Genomic DNA, 22,419 nt, shown 5'->3' on the forward strand with positions numbered 1-22,419 from the left:
TTACTTGAAATAACTCTAACCGCTGAGTTTCTATAGTTTTGTATAGGTAAATTCAGAACCTAACTATAACATCCCTGTAACCTATGTGTTTTTTCAGTGAATTTCAATGTTTTAGAAATTCTATTTCCTAACTATAACGTCCCTGTAACCTTTTTTTTTTTAAGTGAATGTCTATGGTATTTTTACCATAAATTAATTTTAATTACTATAGGTTAATCTGGGCTCAGATTTTATTCAATAGAGGAGAAGGGCTGTGCGGCCCCCTACCGGGGTCGTTTTGGACTCCCGGGACCCCATCCCCTGGGCCCGGCCATAAATAATGGAGGAACAGTTGGCACAGCCCTCCTCCCTGGGCCGATTTTGGCCCCAGGGACCACACCCCCGGGGCCCAGTCTTCATTCAACAGGGGAGGGGGTGGCACAGTCCCCCGCTCCGGGCCAATTTCTGACCCAGGGACCCCCTCCCCTGGGCCTGGTCATAAATAAATGGAGAATGGGGCCACGTGATCCCTCCACCAGTGGCTGAATTTGGCCCCAAGGACTCCACCCCTGGGGCCTGGCCTTCACTAATTAGAGGAGGAGGGCCATGCAGCCACCTCCACAGGCCGATTTCGGCCCTGCGGCCCCATCCCCCACGGCCCAGCCATCTCTCCTGGGTGCCCCCTGTGTACCCAGTGTGCAATGGGACTGCAGGGGCAACCTCAAGGCTCAGTGGTCCCAGCCAGCTCCCTGCCACCTGCAGGGCCCGGAAGAAGCAGTAGGTGCTGGTTAAGCTCACTGTGTGAAGCTGCCCTAGTGTGGCACAATTGAAATCTTAGGGGTCGCGAGGACCAGAGCAAACAACATGGCCTCTGTGGCGACTGGAGCATGAGAACAAAGTAAGCACGCCCAGCAGGACCCTCACAGGGGCCACCCAGCCACACTCAAGTCGCCCAGGAAGTCCAGAGATTCAAGGGAGGGACGCCTCACAGCCCAACTACTTGCTGAGGGCAGAGGCAAGTTACAATGTGCTTGTCGGGCCCGGATAAGTTGGTGAGCACTCACCTCTGATGGGGCTCCCAGGCACCAGGGGCCCTTACGACATGTCCCCTGAAGGGGAAATATTACTGTTCTCCCTCGATCTTGCGCAGTAGTGCACAGGCTGGTCTCCGAGCAGCCATCGTCCCCAGATCATACAGCAGTCCACCACCTGAGGCTACCCGGTGCCTCAGCACAGCAAAGTCGACAGGGCAGAGTATTCTCAGGCGGCGCAGCGGGACCCCATGTCCTTCCTCAGGTGTTCTACACAACAGATCCCCCAAAGTTCAGGCACAGGATAAGAGATAAAAAGTAGCTCCATCTCTGCTATAAAACCTGGATCAGCACTGCTCCGCAACAGGCCTCGCCCATTCAGTGGGCAGTTGGTTATAGTCAGCAGATCTTGGACGGATCAAAAGGCGCTCTCTCTCCTGCATCAATGGATACCTTCCCCTGGGCAGCAAGCCACCGATGCCTTTGTAGAGAGAATAAATGCAGTATAATCCTCCGTGGCCAGCAGAGCCTCAAAGTGTGGCAGCTATCTTGCTGTTGGGCTCTCGAGCACCCTCCCACTTTACACTATTACACTGTATGCAATACCACTGTACACTACTCCAGTCTACAACACTCCACTGTACTCCTCTGCACAGCAAGTTACTCCACTGCACAGTATTCCACTCTATGCCATTCTACTGTACAACACTCCACTCTACTCTATTCTATTCCAGTGTATGCCACTCCACTCTAAAACACGTCATTGTACGCTATTCCACTGTATGCCACTCCACTGTACGCAACTCCACTCTAAGCTACTCCAGGGTATAGCACTCCCCTCAAAACTACTTCATTCTATGCTATTTGCTAGGACTCCAATGCAGGCCACTCCAATGTATGCTATTGCACTCTACCACTTAACAATGTGCACCACTCCAGTCTACACAAGTCCATTATACACCACTACACTGTACAACACTCTGTTCGACACCACTCCCCTCTATGCTATTACACTGTACAAAACTCCAATTTACACCAGTCCACTCTACGCTATTACACTATATGCAACTCTAATCTATGCCTCTTCAGTGTACACCACTCCACTGTATGGCACTCACTCCGCTTTATGCCACTACAATATATGCTATTCCACTCTACCCAGTTCCACTGTATGCCATTTCACTGTATACCACTCGTCTGTATGCTACTCCACACTTCTCCACTCCACACCAGTGAATGCCACTCCACTCGATCCCACTCCATTCAACTCTATTCCACTGGACGCGACTCCACTGTACAGCACTCCACTGTATACTATTACACGGTACCCCATCTCTGTGTACACTCCTGTCTACCCCACGTCACTGTACACCACTGCAATGTACATTACTCCACTATATGCTATTCCAGTCTATGCCACTCTACTGTACACCAATCCACTCTATGCTTTTCCACGGTATGCCACTCCATTATAGGGTACTCCACTCTATGCCACTCTAGTGTAAACCACTCCACTTTACATCACTCCATTATACACTAATCCATTGGATGCCACTCTGCTCTGCACCACTCCACTCTACATCACTCCACTATGTGTTCCTTCACTCTTCCACACTCAACCATACACTACTCCAGTCTACACCACTCCACTGTATGCCCATCCACTCTATGATATTCTACTCTATGATATTCCACTACATGCTATTCTACTCTAGGCCACTCCTTTGGACTCTACTCTATGCTATTCCACTGTACGCCACTCCATTCTATGCTATTACACAGTACGTAACTTCAGTCTTTCCCCCTCTACTGTATGGTATTCCACTCTGACTCACTTCACTGTACGCCACTGTCCTGTATGCTACTACACTGCAAAATATTACATTTTGCGCCACTCCAGTGTACTATATACTTTTACACTCTACACCATTGCAATGTACGCCACTTCAATCTACACTACCCCCACTCTACGCTTTTCCACTTTATGCCACTCCACCATACACTACTCCAATCCACGGCACTCCAATGTACTGTGCTCCACTCTATATAACTCCACTCTATAAAACTCTACGAAACTCTATACCACTCAACTAGACTCTACTCCTCTCTATCCTCATACATTCCACCATCCAAATTTGCACTTGACTCTATGACCGTACATTCCATTGTACAACACTATATGACACAGCACTACCCCCTACTGTATGAGACAGCACTCCAATTTATAACAGTTTTCTCGACTCTACACTACACCACTTCAGTTTATGCCACCCCACTCTACGCTAATCCACTGTACCCTACTTCACTCTATGCCACTCCACTGTACACCACTCCACTCTACGCTATTCCATTTTATAAAGGGAAAATACGTTTTCACTAAGCTTTATCTTTAATGTTCCAGAACCAGCCTAGGGCATCAACTGTGTAAGTTGGAAGTTATCTGCTCTGTTGAGATGCCAGCCCTCTTTGATCACTTCTTTGATGAGCATTTCACCATCTGAATAGAGGTCACAAGTAAGGGGTGGGGGAATCCTGCGTTCCAGCTGTTGAAATAGCGGTCAGTAAGTCCTGTGGGAAATCTGGGTTATGCATGAGGTCAGCGGCGATGGGTGTGTGGTGGTGCCTTTTTTGTGTGTAATAAGGTACCAGTATTCCAATAAAATCTATGTCATAGGGAGCAACTGTTGCTTTCTGAAGTGGCTCCTCCGGGACAGCCAGAGTAGGGTGAGAAGTGGTATCTGAGAATAGTGTTGTTTAAGGTGCACCCACCCTTGCCTCCGGCATTATGGTTGCAATCAAGAGCTGGGTGAAGTTGGTGCTTTCTGAGCCCAAGCCTCCTTCTGTCGTCCTATAATATAACTTAGCCCAAGGAGCTCTGGGAAATATGTTCTTCCAAATGAAGGCCAAGAATTTAGCCTAAATCTGTGTTAGAAATGGGGTGTTTGGTTGGCAGTCAGGTTACCCCCTGTCTAAGTAAGGACCCTCACTCCTGTCAGGGTAAAGAGAATCACCCTCAGTTAACCCCCGCTCACCCCCTTGGTAGCTTGGCACGAGCAGGCAGGCTTAACTTCAGAAGCAATGTTTAAAGGATTTGTACCAACACACACAGTAACTCAGTGAAAACACTACAAAATGACACAACACAGGTTTAGAAAAATAAGCAATATTTATCTAAACAAAACGAGACCAAAACGGGAAAAATCCAACATACACAAGTCAAGTTATGAATTTAAAAAAAATAAGAGTCTTAAATCCTTTAGAAAACAGTGAGAACACTGTTAGCGTGAAAAAGTACCTGGGTTGCATCAAAATAACACTGCACGGGCGAGAGTGCATCGGAAAAGGCCAGCAAAGCGTCAATTTCTCACTTATAAGTGAGACCATGCGTCATTCCTCCTCCAGTCGGGTCGGCGTGCGTCATTTTTGGTATCTGCAAGACAGCGATGCGTCAATCTGGAAAGGCACCTCGGGTCCGGGCAGGCTTTGCGTTGATTTTCTGCGGCCAGCGATGTTGCGTTGGAATCCAGTTGCACGATGTCAAGAAACATGTGTGGGGCTTGCGTCGATAACAGCAGCCGCTGCGGGTGCTGCACATCATTTCCCCAGCCACGTTGCGTCGATCTCCCAGCCACGATGCAGGTGGAGAGTCGATTTTAGCTGCGAGGCTGGCGGCGCATCGTTTTTCATCCACAAAGCAGGTGGTGGGTCGAAAGTTTCCCCGTATTTCGGTCTTTGTGTGGATTTCTGTCCTTTTCCACCAGCTGCACCTTTCCAGGGACCAAAGTCTGTGTTAGGGCACCACTTGACAGGCAGGACTCTTAGCAGAAAGCCCAAGTGCTGGCAGTGAGAAGTCTTTGTTGTCCCTGAGACTTCAACAACAGGAGGCAAGCTCAGTTTAAACCCTTGGAGATTCTTCACCAGTGGTAAGTCACACAAAAGTCAGTCTTTGTACTCTCTCAGGTAGAAGCAGCTACTGCAGGCCAACACAGCAAACCACAGACGCAGGCAAAGGGGTAGTACTCCTCCTCCAGCTTCTCCAGCTCTTCTTCTTGGCAGAGGTTCCTCTTGGTTTCAGGAGTAATCTAATTTCCAGGAGTTTGGGTGCTCTTCTTATACCCACTTCTGCCTTTGAAGTAGGCCCACTTCAAAGAGAAGTTTCTGTTGTTTTCAAGATCCTGCCTTGCCGAGGCCAGGCCCCAGACACACATCAGGGGGGTGGAGACTGCATTGTGTGAGGGCAGGCAGAGCCCTGTCAGGTGTGGGTGACCGCTCCTTCCCTCCCTTCAGCCCAGATGCCTCATCGGGACATGCAGGCTACACCCCAGGTCCCTTTGTGTCACTGTCTAGAGGAGAGGTGCAAACAGCCCAACTGTCAAACTGACCCAGACAGGGAATCCACAAACAAGCAGAGTCACAGAATGGTTTAAGCAAGAAAATGCCTACTTTCTAAAAGTGACATTTTCAAACACACAATCTAAAAACCAACTTCACTAAAAGATGTATTTTTAAATTGTGAGTTCAGAGACCCCAAACTCCACATGGCTATCTGCTCCCAAAGGGACTCTACACTTTAATCATATTTAAAGGCAGCACCCATGTTAACCTATGAGAGAGATAGGCCTTGCAACAGTGAGAAACAAATTTGGCAGTATTTCACTGTCAGGACATATAAAACACATTAGTATATGTCCAACCTTAAACATACACTGCACCCTGTCCATGGGGCTACGTAGGGCCTACCTTAGGTGTGTCTTACATGTAAGAAAAGGGAAGGTTTAGGCCTGGCAAGTCGAATTGGCAGTTTAAAACTGCATTCACAGACACTGCAGTAGCAGGTCTGAGCCATGTTTACAGGGCTACTAATGTGAGTGGCACAACCAGTGCTACAGGCCCACTAGTAGCATTTGATTTACAGGCCCTGGGCACTTCTAGTGCACTTTACTAGGGACTTACAAGTAAATCAAATATGCCAATCATGGATAAGCCAATTTACACATATAATTTAAAGAGGGAACACTTACACTTCAGCACTGGTCAGCAGTGGTAAAGTGTCCAGATCAAACAAAACAGCAAAAAGCAGAGTCCAGCACACAGAAACAACCTGGGAAGTAGAGGCAAAAAGTAAGGGGAGACGATGCCAATGATGCCAAGTCTAACAACCTGTTTTATTGGAGGTTTTACAAAGCGCAGCGGAAGAGTTTGAGACGCATGTAGGAGCCTAGAAAGAAAATTCATTTTTATCAATGTCATCCTTCCTTTCTACCAGATCTCTAGCTTGCCCCACCAATAGAGCTCTTTATAGAGTACTTACAGCAGTGGTGGGAAGTTACTCTGGAATAGGGTGGTTGTGGTTGTGGCAAATGTATGTCCAGATATTTATAAATTATTTTTTCTAGGTAACACCATACTGACCTAGGAGTATATGAGTGGGCTCAGTGAAGCCAGCAGTGGCTTGGAAGAGAGCAAGTTCTTTCTTCAGGGCCAGAATAGAAGTCTTGGGTCCCGTTAGGAAGAAGGCATCACCAGCATATACTGCCAGCTTCACCTCCTGTGTGCCCTGCCTGATCTACATTATGGCTGGGTTATTCTGCAAACGTTGGATGAAAGGTTCCATTGTTAGTGCAAAAATCAGGGAGGCAGGGACAGCCCTGTCTTGTGCTCCTAGCGATGGGGACCATCAAGGGGTATTCACTGTTCACCTTTATGCAGGTGGCTGATCTCTGGAAGTTTGCTAATATCAGTTGCTTCATGCGGGGGCCCAAGGGGGACTTGGCTAGAACCTTGATTACATATATCCAGTGTACCCGATCGAAGACCTTCTCTATGTCAAGTGAGAGAAGAACCATCAGAGTTTAGGCTTTTTTTGTACTATCAGGGCACCTGCTTGCATTATATTATCCCATGTATGGCGGTTCCTAACAAAGCCTGCCGGATGTGGGATTTAAAGCTGGCCCAGATTGTGTGTAGTTGGAATACTAGCAAAGAAATGAAAATGTTCACATCCATTTAGGGCAAATATATCAAGTGGCAGCAGTGCCTAATTTGTAAATAAAAATGTGCCTGTGCCCAAAGCCCTCCGCTTATACCTGCGGCTGCTGCAATTGAATGTGCAAACACGGAATGCTAAGGCAGCGTAATTCTGAAGCCATCTTGGACCTCTTCAGTCTATTTACAGCCATTCCCTGCCTCTTCAGCTCACCTTTGCAGCTTTCTGCTTTCTCCCATTGTGACGCTTTTTCGTTTTTCTCTACTTCCATCTTTCCCATATGTGTCTTTTGCTTGCAGCAAATGCTTGAAGCTGAAAAATAAGTGCCGACCCTCAAAAATAAGTGCTGGTGCTCTGAGTGGCAGGCTGAACACGCCACTGAGTCTTTCCCAGGTTACAGCAAAAGTGTTAAGCAAGATTCCAACATTCAGTCTGTGACCACCCCCTGCATTAAAAAATAATTGAAAACATCACTGAGTGGCCCTGTCAGAGTGTGCATAGGTACCGTGTAAAAAGAGGTCGGAATGCCATTGGACACCGGGGTCTTCTTCCAGGTAGGCTGCATATGCTCTTGTTATTTACCTTTACTTGGGGATGAAGCCACCACATTGAAGGGACCAAAACCAGGAACTTGGAGTGGTCTTATTTCCCACCCATATCAGGTGGTATAAGATGTGGCCAAGCCCAATCCTCTTCCTGATATACCAAGCCATCTGAGGCCAGTAACACCAGGGAGGGAGGACCATAATACTTGTAATATTCCAGATAATAAGGTAATATTCAGAATGGCATTATCCCTATGTCATACGTCCTTGTCCCAGTCATTTTCTCATGAGGAATACCAAAGCTTACACTGGCCTAATAGTCACAAGACTCATTATTATTGCCCTGAACATTCACTTGTTTAATACAGAAAAAAGTGGAAATCAAAACAATGTGAGCCTTCAGTTACCTAATACTGATTCCAAAAACCTTTTGACCAAAATATCTCTACCTAACACAGACACACACTGAATCCTGCAGTGGTGAAAAAATGTATGAGGTGAATCCCCAGTGCTACCACAACAAATCTCCTGCAAACTAGACTCCCTTGAATTTAGCCTAAGAAGCAGCCACGCCTTTTGTCAATTGTCCTTGAATACTGGCAGGAGGGGACCTCTTGACACACTCATATGCAACAGAGATAGCTTCCTGAATCTAGCTACTGATGTTAGTACTAGAAGCCTTGGTACTCCGATTAGCCCCATCGAAGGTAACAAACAATCTAAAAGACTACCGGAAAGAGAGAATGATACCGGTATATTACAAGAGCTATTTTCACATCCAGTAAATGAGACAACCACTCCTATTCTGGAGAATGATGAGATAAATAGGAGGGGAGAAATAATTCTTGTTCTTTATGCGCTAAGGAAGTACTTTAGTCAAAAAGGCGGATCAGCTCTCAAAATGATTCTATCTTTAAAAATTCACAAACGTGGAGATTTACACAACAAGGCTCCTAGTTCCCCTAAATGTTTAGCTGAGGAGACTGTGATCAAACACTCAACTCTTAAGGCCAACCACTTTCATTCTATTATGGAAAGAGGTTCAATAGGAAACTTTTGTAAAGAAGTGAGGTCCAACGGAAGGTCCGATGAAGGACAAAAGCATCGAGTCACAGGTCTGGAGAGTGCAAAACTCTTTAGGAGTTGAAACGTCAAAATGCCATGGTCAGGGAATTTCCCACCCGGACTACGAAAAGCCTAAATAGTAGCCCATTGAGCTCTGAATGTAGCCACTGAAAGACCTTTATGAAACCTAGCAAGGAGGAATTGTGAAACCATTTCAATTTCACAAGTAAAGGAAGAGTGGTGATTATGAAAACACCATTTAAAAAAATTCTTCCAGTTCCTTAAATAACATGAAAGAGGTGACGACACATGTTGAATGACCAATGGCACGTGTTCAGGAACCCCTTTCTCCCTCAGCCATCTCCTTTTGATTTCCAGGCTGAAAGATGTAGGTGAATCAGATGGAGAGTCCCCAAAGATAATAAAGAAGAAAGAGGAATTCTCTAATGAGACAGAAGCAAAATTGACAGAAGTAGAGGGAACCAAGATCTCCTGGGCCAGAACTATTATTTCTGCTCCCTCCATCTGAATTTTTAACAATAACTTTGGGAGAGGGGAGGCATAAAGAAGCTTCTCATGCCACAGAATGGGCAACACATCCACTCCCCCATGCTCCAGTTGCTAGTAACTGAGAACACAATCTTCTCAGCTTTGTGTTCTCTGGGAAGGCAAACAGGTCTAGGTACGGACCCTCTCTCAAGTAGAGGGTAGCAACCAGAGGGGCAATCTTTTTGTGAAGACTCTTGAGGTAAATTTGAAGTAAAAAGGGCAGCACCTGGAACTGATAATAGGTTTCAAATGGGGCGTGGCTGGAGGTCACGCAAGATGGCCGCTGCTCTTTAGAGCTCCTTGAGGCTTCAGCAGTTCCTGGAAAGAAGATGTTTTCACATCAAAATGATTAATTTCTTCAGCATTTTTGAGCACCGGAGCTCTGCCACTGCATAAATATGCCTTTATCTTACAGAGACATCGAGTTTTGAAGTCACTTCAGAGACTTCATGTGAGGGCCTGAGGTAATTATTTATTTGCGTCATTTGCGTTTCACTCCTTAAGCCTCTGCACAAACCCAAACTTTCACAGAGATGTTTCTATTTGACTTTTTTAACTGCTTGCCTGGATGTGATTCTACAAATCTAGTTTCCTCTGCAATAGAATATTTATTACTGTCTGACAGCCAGCTGAACTTTTGACCTCTCTCTTCAAACACATTTAGCTGAGGTTTTTAACTTTCAGTATTCACTGGCAGCTCTTGTCAAGGAGCTCTTTCAAATTGCTCTTCATAACATGGTAAATGCTTTCCTTTGACGGAGGGGATTTTTTCCTTTTCAGAAGGTTCCCTTAAAACAAGTCACCAATTGTTTGACTATGTGCAGTAAAGTTCTTTGCTCTTGTGGTATTCTGTCATGCCTGTTATGAGAGAATAATTTAGGATTTTCTATTTATATATTGTTTTATTATATTTTGCTCTGTTGTTGGAAACTTCTGGCAGCAGCTTCTCATCGTAATATAACTTCATCAACACCTCACATTGCTGGCTTCCTATTACCAAATTGCTGCTGGCTTTTATGAGGAGAACACATAATTCTCAGAGTTGCCAGTCATCATCTTTCTCCAAGTCTAATAATCCTCTTCGAGTGGTGCGCACACATATTCCTAAATCTTCTCTACCATCAGCTTTAACAATGGATAGAGGTGCAGTCTTTTTAAAGGATAGTGCCTCTTCATCTCATGCTGCTGGCGCAATTGCGAAAAAAACATTTAACACCTCCTCTGTCAAGCGCCCAAAAAAAGACCTTGATTCTCCCTCAAAATCACCTACACATCTTACTCTAGATGATGTCATGGAGGAATTGCGTGCACTAAAGCCCTTTATGATGGACACTAATGCCTCTTTGCAACGTATTGAGGAGCAATGGTACCAACACGAACAACGAATTTGTACTCTGGAACAGAGAGTCAGTAACCTTAAAGATTGTAACACTGTCAATCCTCAGATCTCTAAGGACATAGCTCAACTTAAAAGGCTTACTGAAAACTTAGAAAACAGAAATAGGAGAAATAATCTTCGCCTTTTTGGGACTCCAGAAGGTTCGGAAGGCTCTAACATGATTGCATTCCTTCAAACAGCAATACCTTCTATTCTTCGCTTGCCTCCTACCTCTCCCCTCTCTATCCAACGGGCACATCGTTTAGGTCCACAGACTTCCCTCGTGCACATCCTAGAGGAATTATTATTCTCTTCCTCCAATTTACTGACTTGATGCAAATATTCTCGGAAGCCAAAAAGATGGGCTCTTTGCTATGGTCAGGCCATAAAGTATTTTTCACACAAGACTTCTCTCCTGAAACAGCTGCACGTCGCAAACAGTTTTTGGACTTACGTCCACAACTCAAATCCTTGAATATTTGATATGGTCTTCTTCACCCATGCCTTTTCAAAATTACATTCAAGGACAAATCTTACTCGTTTGAGGAACCTTCAGCACTACAAATGTTTATTAACCAACACAAAACAGAAGCAATGGAACTAGGAGCATCTGCAATTACCTGAAGATATAATTTAATTTGTCTTTAATGTCCTTTCTTTTTTTTTCTGGACAGTTTAATAGTAATGGTTATGTTTAATATTTATATCCATGGTTTTCCTTCTCTGCATCTTCTTATTTTCTTATATATATATATATATATATATAGTTATATATATATATATATTTTTTTTTTTTAGATAGTGTTCTTTGTGCAATCCTCATGTTCCTTTCCCAACCGTATCCCTTTCTCACCATCCAAACTGTTCTCCTACACGTTCCACTGGTAAGCTTTTATTTTTATTGTTTTTCATGTCACAGTCCTTTACTGTAGTTATTACATTATTTGGTCTCCTGAATGGTACATTTTTCGGTTGTATGTTTTTTTTTTTCTTCCATGAAACTCGCCTTCATATGTTTTAATATCTAATATCACTTTTCTTGTGCTGAAGCCACTCTTGCCTGTCTTTTCAGGTTCTCCCCTGTCCCTCTACCTTTCGGGGTATTCACTTTCTATCTTGTTTTCTTTAGCTTTCGTGGACTTTAGTCCCTGTATTGCCACATTCATGTATATACAACTTCTGGAGGTCATCTTCCTCCTTTTCTTTTTCTTTACTATCTTGTTTCTTTCCCATTTCTTTGCTTTTGCAAAATTGATATGCCTAGTTTTTTTCCTTGTTACAGCAGTTGTTTATTAATACTTGTTGTTATGTAACTTAGAACTGTTACTTGGAGTGTTAAGGGGCTTAAACACCCCATTAAACATCAGTGTTTCTTATCTCACCTAGCTCGTTTGAAATGCCACATTGCTTTGTTGCAAGAGACTCATCTCAATGACTCTGAGGCAATTAAGCTTAAAAAACAATGGCTGGGGGACATTTTCTACTCCCCTTCCATCACAAACAAAAATGGGGTAATTATACTCTGTCATAAATCTCTCAAACCTACCATAATTTCACAGCATCAAGATACAGAACGTCGCTGGGTACTTGTTATATTTACAATTGACAATATTTCTCTTACTATCCTAAATATATATGGCCCCACACATCCAGATCCAAATTTTTTGAAGAATCTTTCACATATTGTCTCTGAACATTCCTCAAACAATTTACTAATAGGTGGTGACTGCAACCGAATTCTCAATCCATTTTTGGACAGACGTTCCACGTCACGTTTCATTCCACATGCCTCCCACAAAGCTTTTAAAAACTTTATTTTACAGCATTCTCTGTCTGATTCCTGGAGAGTATGCAATCCTGACCTCTTGGAATACTCTTTTTATTCTTCTAAACACCATTCCCATTCTAGGTTAGATTATATCTCTCTGAGTAAAGGTTTATTGCAACATATGGTCAACTCTGAAATCGGTGCTATTTTGATCTCAGATCACGCACCTGTGATTACTGACCTTGATCTTTTTCTTAATGGTTCTAAAACAGCTTCATGGAGGTTAAATAACTCTCTACTTTCAGATGGTACTTTTATCACTTCCTACAGTAAGTTTATAGAAGAATACTTTCACATCAACAATAGTGATCAACTATCATTTCATTTTGTGTGGGATTCATTCAAAGCAGCCTCTAGGGGTTTCATCATAAGTTACGCTCACTCAAAAAAGAAGTCTGCTCAACAAAAATCGACTTCCATCCTTGAAAATATAAAGTCCCTAGAACATGAATACTATACTCACAAAACTAGTAAATCACATCTTGAAGCACTAGTCTCAGCTAAAATGGAGTTTAACCAATATACCACTGAACAAGCATGCAGCAACCTCCTGAAAATAAATGCCAGATATTATGGTGGTAACAATAAAGCTGGTTCTCTTCTAGCTCGATATTTGAAACAAAGAAAAGAAAAAACAACTATTAAATCTATCACAGATAACAATGGTGTTAAACACTTTAGAGATAAAGATATAGCATTGTGTTTCGCTTCTTAATATAAGGACCTGAACACTCCAGAACACATACCAACAGTTGAATCTCTCAACCAATATTTCTCTAATCTCAAACCAAGAGACCCATTGCAGATTGACCTCTCATCTTTAGACCAACCCCTACAACTTACCGAACTACATACAGCTTTACAATCTCTCCCCAAGGGTAAGGCTCCAGGCCCAGATGGCTTTACAGTAGAATTATTTATTCAGTTTGCTAAGTCTCTTTTCCCCAAACTCTTTCAGTTACTTAATCCCTTTATAATGTCAGGTTCTGCATCTGGCTCATTTACGGAGGCCATGATTTGTCTTATTCCCCAAAAAGATCGGGATGCGACTGACTGTAAAAATTATAGACCCATATCTTTAATTAATACTGATTGTAAACTCTATGCCAAAGTTTTAGCTCTCCGTTTACTCCCATATATACCTGACCTTATTGATTCTCATCAATCTGGTTTTATCCCTAAAAGAAATGTAGCAGATAATTCCCGTACTTTTTTAAATATTAACAAGGCATCTAAACTTAAAATTCCTCTGGCATTTTTATCATTGGATGCGGAAAAGGCTTTTGATAGGGTCTACTGGGGTTTCTTGTCGAAAGCATTGGAATGGCATGGAGTAGGTACTAAATTCCGACATTTTATAGCCATTCTTTATTCCTCACCATGTTCCTCGGTTATAACAAACGATATCCGATATCCTTTTTTCCCTTTTAAAAGGGGTACTCGTCAGGGATGCCCATTATCTCCTTTACTATTTATTTTGGCTCTCGAACCTCTTCTATACCAATTAAAAACATCTGAACAATTTACGGGGTTTCAAATTAATAATGCACACATCAAATTTATGGCATATGCTGATGATATTCTTTTGTTCATGTCTCACCCTGACACTTCTCTTCCTGCATTCCTGCATGAGCTCAATTTATATTCTGATGTATTTGGCTATAAACTTAATATAGAAAAAACACTGGTCTTACCACTTAATGCTCATTGCACTGGCTCTCTATTCCTTGAAGCAGGATTATCTTGGAATTCTTCTAAGATTAAGGGCCTGATTCTGACTTTGGCGGGCGGCCGAGGCCGCCCGCCAAAGTCCCGCCGACAAATGACCGCACCGCGGTCAAAAGACCGCGGCGGCCATTCTTACATTTCCGCTGGGCCGGCGGGCGCTCTCCAAAAGAGCGCCCGCCGGCCCAGCGGAAATGCCCCTGCAACGAGGATGCCGGCTCCGAATGGAGCCGGCGGAGTTGCAGGGGTGCGACGGGTGCAGTGGCACCCGTCGCGATTTTCACTGTCTGCTCAGCAGACAGTGAAAATCATGGTGGGGCCCTGTTAGGGGGCCCCTGCACTGCCCATGCCTGTGGCATGGGCAGTGCAGGGGCCCCCAGGGGCCCCACGACACCCGTTACCGCCAGCCTATTCCTGGCAGTGAAAACCGCCAGGAACAGGCTGGCGGTAAGGGGGTCGGAATCCCCATGGCGGCGCTGCTTGCAGCGCCGCCATGGGGATTCCCTGGGCCAGGGGAAAACCGGTGGGAAACCGCCGGTTCCCCTTTTCTGACCGCGGCGTTACCGCCGTGGTCAGAATGGCCCTGGAAGCACCGCCAGCCTGTTGGCGGTGCTTCCTCTGCCCTCTGCCCTGGCGGTGTTACACCGCCAGGGTTAGAATGAGGGCCTAAATGCCTGGGGGTATGGTACTGCACTACTCTCAAGGATACATTAAGGATTAATTTAGAAATCTTATCTGCAAAGCTTGTAGATCTCACACAGAAATGGTCTCCGTTATATCTCACGTGGTGGGGCCGCTTGGACACCATTAAGATGATGCTTCTCCCTATCATTAACTTCTTCCTTATGATGCTTCCTATTAAGATACCTAAACTATTTTTTAGTTCAATTGATAAAATTCTATCCAAGTTCCTGTGGAACAGTAAACGATCCTGAATCTCTCTCTCGAAATGAAAACTTCCTAAAGTACAAGGTGGAGTTTATTTCCCTGACTTTATAATTTATCACAAATCTTTTGGCATTAAGCAAATACATCCCTATTTATCTACACTCAATGATACCCCTCAAAAGCTATGGTTCTCTTTGGAAGAAACATTTATTTCTCTCTTTTCCCATAAACACATTATATTTATGTCTAACCCCCCAAAAATTCTGGTTGCCCAGCACTTTCTCCCATTCAGTAAACTTACTGAAACCTTTTTTTAATTTGCATCTTACCCCCATTAATCAATTCTTTAACAGTCCTATTTGGCACAATAGTTTGCTTAGGAAACAAGGTAAAACCTTGTGTTGGAAGGCTTGGATGACTAAAGGTATTCTTCTCATTTCCCAATTATATCATAAAGACTCTATCATCCCTTTTACTACTCTCTCAGCAATTTATAATCTCCCTATTCGCATGAAATCCCAACATATCATTCTTTCTACTCTAGTCCAAGAGGCCCTCAATAAACTTATACATCATAATCATTCTTCTCTTGCATCATCTCCACACCCGATTGTAACTTCTAATTATCCTAGGGCAGCTGGAATTTATAAACGTTTAAGAACGTCTGTTTCACCTAGACTCAAATCACCTATTGAGACATTGTGGGAATCAGATCTTAGTGTTGTTTGGCCAACTTCTTTATGGGATAGAATATGGTATAAGATACATTCCACTGCACGCACTGCAAGCCTCACACAGACCCTATATTTTTTTTATAATAGACTTTTCTACACTCCTGTAGGCCTTTACAAACTTAAACTTGCACAAAATGACAATTGTTGGCGCTGCCACACTCAGCAGCGTACTGACTTTTACATGTTTTTTTTCTGTCCATCCCTATCTACTTTTTTGTCCTCAATATGGTCTCGCATTTCAGCAATAGCTCAGATCTCCTTACCAATGTCATATGAATTACTGTTTTTGGGTGGCATACACAATATCTGGAGCCTCTTGGAAAATGGTGGACCTTTTGCTTTCTATTGCAATCTCTATTATTACTTCTAACTGGAAATCTTCAGAGAACATTGCTCTCAGACAGTGGTGGAATTCCGTATGTTATCATCATAGACTTGACAGCTACAAGCTTGATTCAACAGGAACTTTCTTCAAACGTCATCAGCTATGGTTGCCATTAAGTAACTATCTCTCATGCACTGCGAAGGAAATTGATTTTTCTCCTCCTTTTAAAAAAAATGTCAATATATTTCCTGTTTCTCTTCTTATATATACTTATTTCATCTTACATTTGCTGTAACTAATGTCTATTACCTCTCTCTCCACATGGCTATCACTTGATTCCCTTTTCTATCCCTATAGCTCTTCTCCCTCTCCCTCTCTCTTTCTTTTTTTCTTTATTCAAACTTGGAGTCTTTGATACTATATTGCTGTATATGCCTAATTCATGTAAATGTTTAATATGCATTTATAAGTACAATATTCCTTATGCATATATATTCACAACTGCATATCTCTGTCCTGGCCATGTTAAGTTAATGTTCTTGTATTTGGCTCAATAAAAAACATCTTTAAAAAAATAAAAATAGGTTTAAAAAAATAAAATCTCAGAAATTGCTGATGTCCAGAGCCATAAGAATGTGGACATATGCATCCATCAGGTCTACAGTAATGAGAAAGTTTGTAGGACAAATCAATCTTCGGCAACATTTCCATTTTGAAATGTAAGAGTTGTTTTCATTTGTTCACCTCCTTGAGGTCGATGACCAGGTGAAACCCTCTTGCTGCTTTTGTAACCTGGAAAATTCTAGAGTAGGCCCCTTGTCCCTGTTGATCCTGTGGAACTTCCATCATGGAATTCTCCTGAAGGAGCATTTTAATGAATAACCTCAGGGCTTCGATATATTTCTTTGTCTCGGGATTCTCAAGTATGAATTGTCCCCATATCTGGGGGAATGGAATTAAGCTCTATTTTGTAATACATCTCCACTATCTACGGGACCCAAGCGTCGAAAGTAGACTGTTTCAAGGTGTCCAGAAAATTAGATATCGTCATCCAACTGGCCCATCTAGGCCATTTCAGGCATAGTCAAGACCACTCCTTCAAGCTTCCTGAAGGAAATCTACCTTTGCCATCTTACTGAGGTTTGAAGGGTTTACCTTTCTGTCGTCTTTGATCTTGAACATATTGATGCCTTGAACGCTGGCAAAATGATTTGGAAGATTTAGAATGAGGAGAAATGGATGATGACTGAGACTGCTGAAATGAAGAAGAGTGCTTATTCTGTGCAGCTTCTCATCCAACTCAGGTCCAAAGAGTTTAACAACTTCAAAAGGCCTATGAAGTGCTGCATTCTTCTGAGCACAATCGGTATGCCAGTCTCTAAGAAAAGCATTACTCTGTGCAACTATAGTAGCAACCTGTGATAACAATGCTGCCCTCACCACTTCAAAGGACATGTCTGACACAAATGTGATTTGTTTCTCAAGATTCTCAATCAAACTATAATAACCATAAACTGAGCAGTGTATGCTCCATAAATTCGTGCACACATTGCCTAGTTGGATCCTAAATACGATTTCTTCATGGCTGAATCAATTTTCCAAATAACTGTATCTTTAACCATATTCTCAGCCACTGAAGTATGACCCACTAGGCTGGCAACTACATAATTCACTGACACAGATTCTGAAATTTTATTTTCAACCTTTTTTAGAGGGTACAGTTTTGACATAAATCTAGAAACAGTTCAGTCAGGGTCTTTTCATTCTCTAAAACCACATCAGACACATATTGATGAATAGGCAATGAAGACAACTGAGAAGTCATAAACTGTCTCAAAACTGGTTCAGTCGAAGTAGATGTCAACTCCAAAGGGGGAAACCCCATTGTCAAATGGACTCTAGACATGACCTCGGGTAGCATATCCTTCTTTATATATTCACTTTTAAGCACTCACGGATAGAAGTATCTTCTTCATCTTCTCCTTGAGAATCAGAGGAATAGGAATCCAATCTCCTCCTGTCCACATTTTGTGGCACTTCTTTAGGTTCCCCCAAAGTCTTAAGCAAGAATTTCTTGACTCTTTCCTCAAAGTAAGCATTGTAATGAGGACTTCCTGGACCTCTTCCTAGCTGGAGATCTGGATGTATAAACAGATCTAGAGGGGAAGAGTCCACATGTCTGCTCTTTCACTAATGCTTTCCCATTATTCGAAAACACAAATTGAAACGAAGAAGAAAATTCCAGTAAATTGTCCGAAAGTATCCAACACCAGGAGTCAAATAACACCTTACCTGCTTCCAGTGCTCTTTTCAATAGAGAGAGAAGAGAGCTGGAAGAATGAAATCCCAAGCATGTGCTGCTCAAAAAATTACAAAGTACATGCTCAGTCAATCAGCAACACCCTGCTTGTGCATGCAGCGACCAGCGGGGAGGAGAAATAAATATAAAGAGACAACTCATTGTCTGCACTCATAGAATGTGACCAGAACAACACAGGTTTACTGGAGGTGAAGCCAAAGGTGAGAAGTGTCTGTGGACCCAACCAATTTCCTCACTCTTCACAAACAGGACAAAAGCCAGGGCATCCGCCATTAGAGCAGTCTGAGAGGAGTGTCCATCTTCTTCATACTCCCTTGCTGCTCCCATGTCAGACAGAGGCACTGGGGCAGGGCGGGGACCTCCTCTATCAGTCCTGAGGGTTTTAGCAGAGACCCCGGTCCTACCCCTCTGCCCTGTCTCAGTCCTCAAGACAGGAACAAAATCAGGAAGAGAATTGAGTTTGGCCACAAGTTATACCTCCTGGTATGGGTGGGACATACTCAACTCCATTCCTACTTCCTGATTTTGGTCCTGTCAATGAGGTGAGTTCACCTCACCAATAAATGACTGGAATGACTGCATAGGACATAAGAATAATGGATGCTTGGACCTCAACCACTGTGATCTCTTCCTCAAGCAAGAGGTAAACAGCATCCATCAATGTGGAGTGAAAATCTGCCAAATAGGCATCCTCTGCATCTGGTCTGCACCTGTGCATCTGGTCAGCTGTACAGAGAGACTGATAATACATGGTAAAGCATTTCATGATGGTTTTGGTATCAGTCTGAAGGACTGACGTCTGTCTAGGATTTTACGGATGTGGTTTCGGGTTCGGGCCTGTCTAAGCTGATAGCCAATGAGCCTAGCATTTTTCATAGTAAGTCTGCTTTATGTATAGTCATTTCTTGGCTGCTTTGCTCAACAGCAATTGCTCAAGCTGCCCTCTTGGTTTGCACAAGGCCCTATGAGTGTGGATGGAGTTGTCCCATTTGTCGTGTGTTTCCAGAGCACGTAACTGGACTTCCAGCTCCTGTGTTTTCTGTTTCCTCTGTGTTGCTGTGGTGTTATATATGAGTTCTCCTCTGGTGAAAGCCTTTGTCGCATCGCTAAGGGTGCTCCAGTGTACCTCACGATAATAATTTTCTTGGAAATAAGTGGTCAGGGTATCTTGTATGCATTCTTTTACTACCAGATCCCTCAACGCTATTTCGCTCCCGGCCCATGGGCTACGGGGCTGAGTGTGGTGTTAGGCCCATCCAGGAAGAGTCAAACCGATGCGTGGTGCTAGAGAACTTTAGGGAGAATGTCTGTGTTGATTTGTCACCTCAACACTCTAGAGGTGAGAAAGTAATCAATTCAGGTATATGACCTCTGTAATAGAAGATGTAGACCTTGTCATCTTGATCCTGCTCCCTCCACATATCTTCATGGTCAAGGTCTTCCACATAGCGGAAGAGGGACCATGGGGCCCTGGGCTCAGCAGACAGGTAAAGGACCTATCTAAGTCAGGGTTGAGGATGAAATTAAGATCGACACCTAGTACAATCTGCCCCCTAGCTGAGGTAGCCAACTTAGGTAGGAAATCAGCATAGAACTGTTCCTTTCCCTCATTCAGGGGATAGAGAAAAAATATAGTTATAGGTAGCCTCCCTGGGTCAGTAAATAGGCCTGACACCAAATTAAAAGTAGCCTAAATTAGCAAATGAGATAGCTAAAAAAGTCCAACATTGGCAAATCGAGGCAGTTTTAAACTTGTAAAGACAGGCTTTTTAAGGGTTTTGCAAGGTATGGGACATCTTATGTATTGGTGCTTGCTGCAGGCGAAGAGTGTTTTAATATCAGAGAAATCAACAGTGAAAACTGGCCCAGCAGACCATAAACAGTCGCACAAAACTTTAAAAAACGGTTGACGCACTGACATGTCAGACTAGCTCATCAGACACTGTCAGGTTGGCCCTATTAAGCAGTCTGGCCCTGGATGGTAGGGGGAAATGTAAGTTCAGTGTTATCCAGTTTATCAAAGGTTCGTTTAATTAAATGGGCAATAGAAACTATACCCCTCACCAACTGATAACAATACAACGAACCCCAACTCCACGTACTTGTCAGGAAGGCATCAACCAGACTTCGTTGACGTGTTCTGAACAGCGTAACTCTTCTTCACTTGGCGTATCTTTCAGGTTTCAGTTCCCCTGTGACGTTCCTATCAACCGAGCAGAGTTCAAGTCAGCCTTAGCTCTTCCCCTTTCAAATACCAGTCTTTCTCCACGCATTTTACACACTTTAAACGTTTGGTTTCTCTCTCAATAGCACTTTGTGTCGATCTGTTTGAGCTATCCCAGTCAGCAGGGTGCCTACTTACCATTATGTGGCTTTTTATAAATTACACTTCCAGTTTTTCGTTTTTTACTGATTTTTACAGATACAGACAGAAAACAATGTGTTTCCTGCCTGCCTTTGTTTTAAAAAATTGAAAAATACAGAAAATTGGGCTTCTTTTAGGTCACTTTTCATACCCTCTGTCCTCAATTCCAAGCTAACAGTCGAGAAGATAGATGGTGTGTGGAGTTAAAACACAGGGTGATATTTCCTTAAATAACAAAATATGTCAACATCCATTTTTAGTATAATGCTAATGTTTACCTGTGGGTGTATTGCTATGTTACATTTGGCTGCATAATCTGCTAAAACATGACAGGCTTCAAAGTACTTATGCACATTTATTAGTTAAATAAATGTGGAAATATACCTTTTTACAACTTCATTTAGTCAGGGAACACAAAATAAATATGAATAAATACAGACGGAAAAGGTAAAATAAGAAATACCATAAAACCAGAAGCCCTAGTAATAGCGCATTATTGAGCTTGTAAAAAAGGGCGTGGCTATCATCACGACAGCAGGTGCAGTGGAAGCCACCTAGGTCCCAAATGTGACTCTTTTACTACTAAACTGTTGGACGGGGGTTATTCCCTCGTTTGCGTATGGGCCATGGTACCAATGCTTCGTTACTGCATGTAAGGGGTGCACCGCTAACCTCTAGACTCCTAACCTCTGCCTCCATTTACACGTCCCCTCTTTAGGTGTATATTATAGTTTTCAGCTGAACAACGGCAACTGCGGACTAACAGACAGAAAGAGGCACAGAGAAAAGTAATGTTTATGGGGGCGAGGGCGACCGGGGTTGTCTGCTATCTAGACTAGCAAGGAAGGCAGACGTGTTATACAATTTAAAGGTACAGATATGATTTGACATTGCAGAATACTGTGCTCCATTCAAAAACAACTATGCCTTTCGGAAAGATTACAACAAAGTCTGGAGACTTGCACTAGCGCAGCAGCCTCGCTGGTGCATGTTTTAGGGGCGCTTTTGGCTAGTAGAGTAGCAAGGATGCAATAGGCCCTGGTACAAGCAAGGAAACGCCCCCTTTGACTGCTGTTGGGTTAGTAAATTCGACACCAACCTAAACATATACACTCTCTGTGCACTTATCTTCAAGGGCACGCTCTGGAGAGCGAGAGATCGGCTGTCTCGGAGGGTGCCACGTCGCCGCTAAATGCGATAATAACAAAGGCCACTGAGGACTGGCCCCTCCCGAGTGGGCAGGCTACAGAGCATAAATCAGCGTCGCTGAAGCAAGCCCTTGATCCTAGCGGGACCGGGCGGGCAGAGAGAGTGACGTTTCGCACCAACCAGTCTTCTGGAGGGTGGTGAGAGGTGACGTAGCAGACGGAAGCACCCTGATCCATCATAACAACTACTGAAGAGTATATGCATCACACAGACATCAGCAATGATCCCTTGCCCCTTCAACTTTCCTACTTTTCAGTCATTAGCGTAAGCTGTGGAGGAAGAAGGCAGTGACATTAATATATCCTCGTATAATGTAACTTCATGTAAAGCGCTCCATTTTTTCCTTCAATTTTATACAGCCCGAACTCGACCCAAAGGTATCGGAGCGCTTGACATGAGCACCAGTTACACACACAAGAACACATTCGATTGTTTTTTTAGGCACGGGGAGATTCAGAGATTTGCTCAGAATCACAGGATGTTGAGCCGACG

At 43.4% G+C, this 22,419-nt stretch overlaps 1 protein-coding gene across 2 annotated transcripts in view; it reads right to left on the reverse strand.

The window, feature by feature from the left end:
• The window catches only part of LOC138260006 (phospholipase A and acyltransferase 3-like), a 72,251-nt gene extending 50,273 nt beyond the window's left edge, over positions 1 to 21,978 (reverse strand). Inside the window, exons 1-2 of one of the 2 annotated variants that reach the window (XM_069208055.1) lie at positions 21,818 to 21,972; positions 20,456 to 20,556 (exon numbers count right to left, since the gene is read on the reverse strand). The gene's annotated coding sequence lies outside the window, so the exon portion shown is untranslated. Of the gene's footprint in view, positions 1 to 20,455; positions 20,557 to 21,817 lie in introns of both variants that reach the window. The other variant, XM_069208056.1, reaches the window with a different exon arrangement.
• Between the last annotated feature and the right edge of the window lie 441 nt (positions 21,979 to 22,419).

This window comes from Pleurodeles waltl, chromosome 9 (assembly GCF_031143425.1).
Source record: "Pleurodeles waltl isolate 20211129_DDA chromosome 9, aPleWal1.hap1.20221129, whole genome shotgun sequence".
Classification (NCBI taxonomy): Eukaryota; Metazoa; Chordata; class Amphibia; order Caudata; family Salamandridae; genus Pleurodeles; species Pleurodeles waltl.